Raw genomic sequence first — 11,526 nt, 5'->3', positions numbered from 1 at the left:
CTGCTCCTTTCAGACACAATTTTACTCTGTCTTGTCTTTATCCAGTCTCCAGATAGTAACAACAGGGCTGCTGTTTCATCACAGTTGTGTGCATTCCATATGCCAGGTTATAAATGTTATTAGAGAAGTAAAATTGAAGTTGCCAAAAATTATTAATAAAATTTGTCAGCAAAGCTAGATTGCTTTCCATAGGGAATGAAGTGTTCTGTCGACACTCTCAGTTTTTATTTTCTTAATATTCATACTAAGATCCCAGATCCCACAGTAAAATATATTGTAAGAAGTAGACTAAGGAAAGTTAAATTATCAGGCTGTTGCTTAGCAGTGATTTTTAAGATCCTCATTTGAACTTCTCTTTCTAGCTTCTGTATTCTTTGAAGACTCTCACACATAAACAATAAAAAGTATGTTGACATTAAAGCTTGTATTTCCTCCCTACAATATATAATTTCCCCCCATCCTCAGTGTTTTGTTAGTATTTTATATGAAGAAAGTCTAACTAAGAGTCTCATTCAGAGTTTAGCTCCAAGACTTAAGTTCAGCTGGATGAACAAGTTTCTCACATTATTTTTATGCTGGTCATGGGGGAAGATTGAAAAGAGATGAAGAGATGAAAAGATGAAAAGAAGGCTGGGAATCCCACTGGATATGAGTGAAGTCTTCATAATCCATTGGACCTGATGATGTGCATCCCAGAGTCCTGAAGATATTCACTGATGAAGTTCCCAAGTTGCTCTCCATGATATTTGAAAGGTTATGGCAGTCAGTTGATGTTCCAAACAACTGGAAAAACGGAACCCATTTTTAAAAAGAGAAGAAAGAACAATCCTGGAAACTGCTAACCTGTCAGCCTGACCTCTGTGCCTAGGAAGATCATGGAACAGATTCTCCTAGCAATTGTGCTGAGGCACTTGGATGACAGAGAAGTGATTTGGGACAACCAGCACAGAGTCACCAAGGGTAAGTCCTGTCTGACCAAACTGTTGACTTTCCATGATGGAGTGACCGCATCAGTGGATGAGGGATGGGTTACAAATTTTATTTATCTGAACTTCTGTAAAGCCTTTGACATGATCCCCCACACATCCTCTTGGAATTGGAGAGACATGGGTTTGAGGTGTGGACTGTTTGGTAGGTAAGGAATGGATTTGACAGTCACATCCAGTGGACAACTGATGGACATCAGTGACAAGTGGTGTCCCTCAGGGGTCCATAGTGGGGCAAGTGTAATTTAATATCTTCATTAATGACATAGAAAGGGATCAAGTGAACCCTCAGCAAGTTTGCAGATGACACCAAACACAGGTGGTTTTGATACACCTGAAGCATGCCATCCAGATACTTGGACAATCTGGAGGAATGGGCCTATGGGAATCTCATGAGGTTTAACAAGACCAAGTGCTGGTGGCTGCATCTGGGGTGGGGCAACCCCTGGAATCAGGGCAGTTTGGGAATGAACAGGCCCAGAGCAGCCCTGCCCAGAAGGCCTTGGGGGTGCTGTGGGTGAGAGGCTGCACATGGCCCAGCCATGGCACTCACAGCCCAGAGAGCCAAACGTGTCCTGGGCTGCATCCAGAGCCCCGTGGGCAGCAGGGCAGGGAGGGGATTCTGCCCCTCTGCTCTGCTCTGCTGAGACCCACCTGGAGCACTGCATCCAGAGCTGGGCTGCCAGCACAGGAGGGACAGGGACCTGCTGGAGAGAGCCCAGAGGAGGCACCAAGATTATTAGAGGACTGGAGCACCTCTACTGAGTGAAAAGGCTGAGAGAATTGAGTTTATTCAGCCTGGAGGACAAAAGGCTTCAGGGCAACCTAATTGTGTTCTTCCAGTACCTGAGGGGAGCCTACTAGAAAAATGAAGAGCAGCTATTTACAAGAGCATGTGTCTTGGTTTAAGACAGTCTAAATGGGAACACTCTAAAATGAGTTGCCCCCTTTATAAGTTTAACTAATCCCTTTCCACAAATAAGGAGAAAACAAAGATGAGCAGGTGTAAGTGGAAAAAAAATGACAGTTTGCTAACAAATGAAACTGCAACAGGCAAAAACCAGTAAGTAATCACTAGATACAAAATTTCCAAAACATATTTTCTGAGAACCAAGAGATACCCAAAATGCTGGAAATGTCTTTTTTGGGATGGTGTCTGCTGCAGGTGACTCTGTGTGGGGAGAGAAAGGGAAAAGATGGTGGCAAACCCTTCCCCCAAGATGGCGGCCTTTGCAAACCCTCCCCCCAAGATGGCGGCCTTTGCAGGCAACAACACGGACCAGGAGACAGTGGATGGCGGCAAACCCTGATGAGAAGGTAGGAGATACAGAGCAGTTCTAATGGCAGATGAAGACTTCCTGGCTTGTGTGGGGCCAGCTCTGCCACCCACTGCCTCCTCCTGCCACGTGCACCAGCAGCTTGGTGCTGCTGTCTGCCAAGCAGCTGGTGTGTCCAGGGGAAAGAACTGGCCTGTTGGCACTGACCTGGCCCCAGAGACTGGCTCAAGCTCCATGCTGCCCATAGGGTTTGAAAAATTCACCCCCAAATAGTTTTTGTTTGTGAAATAGACTTTTCTGAGTGGCTGCTGTTGCAAGCCCAGAAAAAGAACCCCAACCACCTGAAGCAACCCACTCCAAAGCAGAGCCTTCGCCTTCTACCAATGCTTCCACGAAAGAGAGCACTCCCTGCTTCCAGTCTCCACATTAAAAAGGGATATAAACAATACCCCTCTTCCCCCACCTCAGGATTCCCATTCTGGCTGCGGCGCTGGATCATAAAGAAACAGTAAGGGTTTTTTGGGGCACAGATAGTTAAGCAATACAATCATGTTTTGGTTACCCAAGACCACATGGAGTTGGACAAGACAGGACAAGGGGCAGTGGCTTCAAACTGATGGAGAGTAGGTTTAGGTTAGATATTGGGAATATATTCTTTACTGTGAGGCTGGTACCTGAATGAGCTGCCCAGAGAAGTTATGGATGCACCATCACTGAAGGTGCTCAAGTCCAGGCTGATTGGGACTTTAAGCAACCTGGTCTAGTTGAAGGTGTCCATGGCCAGGGCAGGAGGCTTGGAACTAGGTGATCTTTAAGGTCTCTTCCAACATAAGCCATTCTACAATTCTATGGTTCTATTCCCACATTGTCTCCTCACTGGATACCAGCAACAAGAGCACAGCACCTCCCTGTCCACTCCCCTTCCTTCCAGAGGAAGCTGTACAGAGCAATTCGTTTCTCACAACTAAGCAAAATTTGGCATCATTCAAGTTCAAATCTCTAAGTTCTTTTCAATGGAGCTAGTGCTGATTTTCAGTTTGACCATCTTTATAGGTTTTTCTATAGGTTTTTCTGTGTACATTAACACAGAAAAACAGTTTGAAACAATGTTCTTAAAATTACCATATGTTAATATGTTTATTCCTATTTCTGACTCTTCATTGCTTGATGTTTAATTTTAGCATTTGAAAATTTAGTACCACATCAGAATGACTTGCAACTACAGCAGATTTCAGAGCCTTCTGAAATGAAATCCAAGATGCTAAAAGCTAAGAAAGCTCGTATGCATGTTGCAGAGCAGCTGAGAGCTCAGAACTTCCAAGAAGAGCAAAGAGCTCAAGACACTGAAAAGATGACTACTTACTTTTGTAGACTTCTGATGAAGTATTTTCTGAAGGTTATGTGTTTAATGAATTAATTAAAACCAGTGTGAAGGCTTCCTGATTCTGTGCTACATGTTCATGTCTATAGAAGAAGAAAGAAAAGAGGCGTGCAGGGAAATAACGCCAATGTACTCTCATGAGACCTTAAAAATGTTTCTATTTAAAAATCACTTTATGTTGAGAGTATTTGCATATTGTCAAGCATGGAAAATATTTATAGATTTGAAGACAAAGTGTGTACATGACACAACATTTGAGTTGTCCTTGTAAAGGAGTTTTGTGTAATTCTTTTTTTGTGAAGAAAAGATGGAGCATTGTACAAAAGCAGGAAAATGACAGGAGAAGAGCATCTGTAGTGGGTTTGGTCTCATAACATCTTGTACATCTGTGTAGCTATTCTGATGATGTAAGAAAGGAAGAAGACATTACTTTAGACATGGGAACACTCATCCAAAGCAGAGTTTATAGTTTATGTACAGGAAATGGCCAGGTATCAGGGTATTGAACCACACTGACAAAGTTATTGACTAATTTGATATATATTTTATGTGGCTAATGAAGGGAGAAAGTCCTGCTGTGTTTATTTAGCTGTTCTATTGCCACTACATAAACAAGAATGGCAAAAAAATGCCCCTTCATGTATCTGGACAAGAAGATGCAAGCAATATGCAAAATACTCAATATTCTGATAGAATATTTTTTAATATCTTATATGATATATTATATATTTTAACTGGTCTTGACTTTACATACAAAAACATACATACATTTTTCTACTCCACTCCAGCTTTACCTGCATGTATCTGTAGTACACTTTAAATTAGTATAATTTGTATGTTTGTTACTGTTGATGATCTGAAACTCACTATTCTGCAGTAACATTACCTAATGGTATTCTCAGTTTCTGTGCTGTATTCAGACCTGAAACATCTACCATCCTGGAACTGGAATTTAATGAAAGCCCTTAAATGCATATAAGCCACTGAGCAAAAACTCATTTTCTTTAAAAATGTGCTTCTATTCCACCACATTATTTGTTAATGCAGATAAAGCATATAAAGATGTACAATTTTCTGATGATGGTAATTAAAAGATACATGTTCGTCCTCAAATATTGAAAATCTACCAGTATATTGATAAGGTGTCAAATTATTTAGAATTTATGGTGATACTCTAAATGAATTTTACAACATCTACTTCTTGATATAAAAATTGTGATTTATGAGTACAGTGGCTGAGAATATTTTAGGTCAAGGTTTAACTGTAGACAAAAGGTAGAGAATTTTTTTTCTTTCACAACATTTTAGTGATCCACTTAAAAAAAAAAAAAGAAAAAATAAATTAATGAAAGGAAAGTAATTTTTTGAAGTCTGGAGCCTGATAATCTCTTGTACTTTCTTTGTGGAAGGTTGTTTTACTTCTTGTTTAATTACATTTGCTTCACATCTATGTAGTGTATTACTTCAGAGTTATTTGGTAGAGTATTAGGGCCAAATGTTGTCTTTTGTTTCAACCTAGTATTTGAACTAGGTTGATACAAGATGTTGAATATTCAACATTGCTTAGGAAGAAGGAGACAAAATAAAACACTAGTCAAGATTCAAACAGCCATTATACGTTACAAAGACACCATCAAGACCCACATAAAAAGTGGTCAAAAGCCAAACAATTCTTGAACAAGAAAAGAGAAGCAAACGCAGTTTTCATTTATATTCTTTTAATGTTAATTATATTAACTCAAAGAAACATGATTTCTGAGAGCATTTACTCTTAAAAATAGTGCACCTGCACCATCAAAAAGCTTCTGTTAAAATTATATAGTAGACTCAGCAAAGATGGGGCTATTTATATATAAGATTATGATTCTGCATTTGTTTTTTAATAAGTACTTTAATGTAGGAAGTTCTTATTGAATAAATACCATAAATAGGTCTAATTTGATTGCTGAAACTATTTTAACTTCTAGTCTACCAAGTACAATATGTGAAATAACATTAATGTTGCTGTTGATTTGGCATGATGAAGTTTTGCACCATGATGTTTGAACCGTTCTGTAACACACTATTGAAATGTCTGTTCTACCAGTTTTTACAAATGGGCAACAATGACAAATGCACTGAAATATAAAGTATACTAACATAGTTGCTTGATTAACTATCTGGGATACATTCATGCTACCAAATATAGAGCAGATCATAGTCCAGAATATCTTGTTTCAAGTCTTTGCAGAGTGAGGATTACATACTCTGCTAGAGCTCTGTGCAAAATCAGAATTATCCTGCAGAAAGAACAGCTGCAAAATTCTAGGATTTTCTGGCTGGTAGAAGTAGGTGTAACTAGAAAAGGGGAAGAGGGGAAGGAAGTGAAAGGTGAAAGATGGAAATCATCTTGCCTTTATTCTTGGTGTAGCTGATGCTTAAAATATTTTCAGTGTAAGCATTTCTGTTGTCTTAACATGACATAAAAGTGATTGCCTAGTACTTGTTCTGTTGAACCTTCTTTATGTTGCTTTGTGAAGAGAAAGGAAATATAAAATTCTGTGTCACTTCTTCAGAACGTATACAAGGAGATAGAAAAGTTTGAGAGGATTATGACAGGAAATGTCTCTGCAGTACATGGCTGTGTGACTGACAGGTAACATTTGGATGTTAAATTGTTAAGAAAAGACGGGGAGATGAAGAGATGATGAGACAGAACCAAGAGCAGCCCTGCCCAGAAGGGCTTGGGGGTGCTGGGGGTGAGAGGCTGCACATGGCCCAGCCATGGCACTCACAGCCCAGAGAGCCAAACGTGTCCTGGGCTGCACCCAGAGCCCCGTGGGCAGCCCAGGGCAGCAGGGCAGCCCTGGGCTCCCAGCACAGGAGGGACAAGGACCTGCTGGAGTGAGCCCAAAGGAGGGGAACCAATTGGTTTAGAGGACTGGAGCACCTCTGCTATGAGGAAAGGCTGAGAGAAATGGGATTGTTCAGCCTGGAGGACAAAAGGCTTCAGGGCTACCTGACTGTGTCCTTCCAGTACCTGAGGAGACCTTGTAAGAAAGATGGAGAGCAGCTATTTACTAGAGCATAGAGTGACAGGGCAAGGGGGTATGATTTCAGACTGATAGACAGCAGGTTTAGACTAGCTTTTAGGAAAAAAATCTTTACAACCATATGTGAGAGTAGTAAGACACTGGATCGTGTTGCTCAGAGAAGTTCAGATGGCCCATCACTGGAAGTGTTTAAAGCCAGGTTGGATGGAACTCTGACCAACCTGGTCTAGTGAAAGGCATCCCTGGCCATGGCAGTGGGGTGTTTGCAATTGTCTGTCATGAGACTTAGTTACTATCCCCTTTTTTTTTCTTTTTCCCTCCCCCTGATTTTATTATTTTTACTCTCAATGCCTTCCCACTTATTCCTGTGATTGCAGTTCTTTAAAGTGTGGGTACTTACAACAGCTTGCCTGGGCTCTTTGTTCATAGTCAGTAAGAAACAGGCATTTGTTGGCAAAATTTGTCTTTTTTAAAACAGGCAAGATGAGTCACCTTCTTTAAGACCCTGTTTCTCTTCATTGACTAGAAAGAGGCCATTGAGTTCAGCTACAAGTTCAGCCATAGGCATCTGCTTAAGAGAGGCAAAATTTGTCATTTTGAAAGAGTCATCTGATAGGGAATACACAATCACCTCAAAGTTCAGCTCAGTTGGACCCATTACTTCCTTGTCCCAAAATGGCCACATTACAGTGACTTTTCTGGTGTGCATTTTACTTGACAGAGTTGAATGTTTTGCTGTTATCTAGTTCCCAATAGTACTTTCAGGATTGCTTCTTCAAATAACAAAGTTCTCTAAATCTCCAGCTTTCTTTACTTACACTCATTAAACCAAAATCTTTTGCCTTAATTAATAATCTTAAAGACATTAATAGATCCTGGAACTTTGATACAGGCTATGAGTTAATGAATAAAGAGTGTGGGTTTTTAAAATACATTAATGAGACATTGTGTGAAATGGATATAGACATATTAACAACTTTCACAACAAGAGTAAATACTTTTCAGAGCAGGAATGGGAAATCCCCTAACTTGTTTCTATTTCCCTCACTAAAATGTCAGAAAAGTATCTTGGGAAAACAAGAAGCTGTTTAACTCATTAAATGCTTAATCTTGAGATTGTATGGATGTTTTATTCTAGGCACTGAGATATGTTGTGGAATTTCCATTACTGAGGGTAGGAAGGATGGAACGAAATCAAAAGAGGAACAGGGAAAAGTGAGGATGCAAGACCTGTCTTTCAGCACTGTCAAAGGGTACTATCTACTCCTAAAGTCATTTCAAGACTTAATACAGCTGCTTTTCATTAAATTGTATCATTGAAGTTCCACTTGCCATGATCTGCAGTCCCTTACTCTGATGTCAGGATGTGTACCTTTACCTTAGCCTGTGAAATTCTTATTTCAGATGTGATTCATAAGGTTCTATAACTATTCTAAATGACTACATGTTCATTGTCTGTTATTAGGTAACTTAAATTAAGTGATCTTCTAATTAGGTCTTAAAGGATACTGACAAGGTATAATTGACATAAGAATATTTATGTTGAGCTTTATCAGTGGCATGAATTTAATTCAGTAATTTTCAGTTATGCAAACCTAATTATAAATTAACTATCATTAAGATTATCTCATTCATTGCATTTTGTTCACCTCTTGTTACATTTTGCCGCAGATTAGCTAAAGACTCTTTTGAGAAATTAATGAATAGACATAGAATTACACACAAAATCTTGCTTTTCATTGTAGGTCTAAAAAAAGTTAAATAAAATATCAATGTTTCCTATTAAAAAAGGAACATTATATTATGGTATTATTCTACATATCAAATTTTTGTGTATAAGGTAAAAATCTCTGTGTCTTAAGCTGTAGTTACTACTTAATCTCTTCATTAAGTATTTCTAAGAGTTCTAATTGAAATACTATGAATTGTGAAGAATAGGAAACAGAAAAGTGTCTTTTATTACATTTAGTCATCCTATAAATAAGTTTAAATAAGCTTATGCTGAGCAGATTATTTTAATTTATTAGTAATTATTTCTTTCCAAATTATTTGGTCCTTTCAGAAGACACAGAGGTAGAAAATCTTCCCTCAGTGATGCCACCTTTTTATGTATTTATTATGTATGGATACGTAGAAGATTTTAAATTCCAACCTGATGACAGAAATTTTAAAAAATGATAAGAGATATCTAAAGCTCAATGGAAACATTTTTTACTGTGATTATGATGATTTATAGTGTGTTTTGTTTCTGATCGGATATGGTTGTAAAACTGTTTCTGTTGGCTTTTTTCAGCATGTTTATGTTTGCATGTTGAACTCTGTAAATATCAACAAAGAAAACAGTATTTCTGATCAAAACTTTGGTAAAATAAAGATACTTCTCTCCCACACACTGCTGAGTGGAAAATTTCCTTACTCACTGGAATCCTTAAATGTGCAGGTGTTCTTTTATGGCTGTAATTTCTTTGACATGACTTCAGGAGGTTAGCAGTAATTCAGAAATGTTTGTTTCCATTGCAAATAAATACTTTTTCTTCTGCATCTAGGGGAAAATACAGGATTTGTATTTGTTGCTAGGTCTGTGCATACGCTTTTGGGTGAGCAGGCTTTTTTAGTGCACCTGATTTTCTTAAAGTTGTACATTTTTAATTTCTAGTTCCAGTTTCACCACCATGCTAGCAAGATAGAGAGTACTGTAAAGTTATATAACAGTGACTACATGTAAGAAATAGTTGTACAGAATCAACTTCAGGTTTTAAAGAGTATATATCTGTCTTTTTCTGGTACTGTCTTGGGGCCCTATTGATGATCAGAGATGTTGCACAAAAGCAGTTTGTTTTCACAGTAACAAAGTTTTTGACTAATAGAGGCTTTGGTTGGAAAAGAAAAGCATCAGTCTTATTATAGTCTTTTGCACTATCATTTCTGTAGTCCACAGTGGTCTCACTCTGTGACTCAAACAGCCAATTTGGTTGCAGTGATACTAGGAAGTTAGACCTGTTTCCAAGTGATTTCACTTCTTATCTATCCAGAAACTGCATGAATGATTCTTAAGTCATGTGAAACATTATTTGTTCTAGCTAGCCATGAGATAAATAGGATGAATAGATTAATCAGAAAAAAACCAAAAACCAAACCAAACAAAAAAAACCCAAAAAAACCCAAACCAAACCAAAAAAAAAAACCCAACCAAACCAAACAAAACAAAAACAAAAACAAAAAAAACCAAGAAAAAACACCAAAAAACAAAAACAAAAAAACCCAGAAAAAAACACCAAAAAAACCCAAAACAAACACACAAACAAAAAAAGGAGGGGTAAATAGCAGCAGGAGAGAGAAAGAAGCAAGCTTGGAAATTCATCTGTTCACAGCCTGGCACATAGATGGTATACCTATAAGCAAAGTTTTGCCCAGAGAAGTAAGCTAAACATGGGGAAAGTGAAGTCACTAAGGGACTTGAAGATTAAGAAAAACTCAAGAGTTCAACATTTAATTTTCATTAAGTGATTTAATGATTGATTGGAATTAAAAGCTGCTGTGCATATTGCTGAGAAGGTGATTACACATAAATGTTCTTGAGATATTGTCAATGGTATGGTTAATAATGTCTGAATACTAGGAGCTGTCTTCTTTAAGTACAAAGATCATAACTCAATTTCTGTTTCAAAAGATCTTTCTATCTAATTCTAAGAATGAAGTGTGAATCTAATTATTTTTATACTTACTCATCTAAGTAAGGACTCATGTAAAATAGTGTTTCTGGAAAATCTTTCCAAGGCAAATGGGTTATTTTTGCAGGAAATAGCATTTTAACCATCCAGAATTAACTTATACACCCCTTTAATTAAGAGGGTTGTGATCAACAAGAGGTGGAATGCCTCAGTCTTTCAAAGCTAAAACCTTACTTTAGTTCACTCAGCTTTGAATGCGCACATGGATGTTGACTCTATTGTCCAGGCTATCGCTCAGGGGTGTGGATAATTGAGCAGCTAGTGGACAGAAGACCATCTGCTCACCAGTGATGAATAATCCCTGTAAACAAGTTCTTTCCTCTGTTCCCTAAATGTCCTATGAGTCTGGAGAACTTGGAAATCATGTAACTTAGAAGTGCATTTAGCTTTTATTTTTTCTGTGTGTTCCCATGTTTGTTGTTCTGATAATTTTCTGTAATTTTCCCAGTTCTTTGTCACTTAATTCAGCAGTTGCTCTACTTCTTTGAGGTATCATGATATTTTGTTTATCTCCAATCTTACTTAAGAAGTCATAAGTCTCAGTGGCAGCTGCTCACTGTCTTGTTAAATTCTGGGTTTTCTTTGATTACTTTTGCTAACTGCCAGCTTCTTAACCTGCAAGAAACCAGGTGTCAAAATCAGCTTTTTCTTGGGAGTCAGTTATCTATGATTGACTCTCAGTGACAGCTGTTCACTAAGGTAGAAACTGTTACCTAACTTCTTCCAGTATTCATATTCAAATACAGCTTTTTTCTTGGTTTTGTTACTCTTTTTCTTTTGACAGTGCTATGCTTTTCATATGCATGGCTATTCTTATTTTGGCTATCTCAAGATACAGTCAAACATCAAAATAAAAGTATAAAACTAGACTACAAATGAAGAAATTGCAATGAATAGCCAAACAAAACTTCCCTTTTTATTTCTTTGTTTGGCATTTGGTTTGAATTTATCACAAGGTCTTGGATTTGTAATCTTTCTACATACTTTTTTATTTCAGCAAGCTAAACTGTTAATATTTCTAATACAGAATTTGGGTTATACTCTGCATTATTTTAAAGGCATTTTTCTATTTCACATTGCCCAGCTGAAGTATGAAGTTACTTTAACAAAATTGTTAGT

The 11,526-nt window shown here is 37.8% G+C and overlaps 1 long non-coding RNA gene across 1 annotated transcript; it reads left to right on the top strand.

Annotated features, from left to right (window-relative positions):
• The first annotated feature begins 554 nt into the window (after positions 1–554).
• Positions 555–5,424, top strand: LOC118699396 (uncharacterized). The gene is made up of 3 exons (XR_004982069.2): positions 555–960; positions 2,152–2,303; positions 3,445–5,424. It is a non-coding gene; the product is annotated as an uncharacterized LOC118699396 (long non-coding RNA).
• The last annotated feature ends 6,102 nt before the right edge of the window (positions 5,425–11,526 follow it).

Source organism: Molothrus ater, chromosome Z, assembly GCF_012460135.2.
Source record: "Molothrus ater isolate BHLD 08-10-18 breed brown headed cowbird chromosome Z, BPBGC_Mater_1.1, whole genome shotgun sequence".
Taxonomy (NCBI): Eukaryota; Metazoa; Chordata; class Aves; order Passeriformes; family Icteridae; genus Molothrus; species Molothrus ater.
The sequence above is the reverse complement of the archived record's forward strand: the minus strand, read 5'-3'. Positions and strand labels throughout refer to the sequence as shown.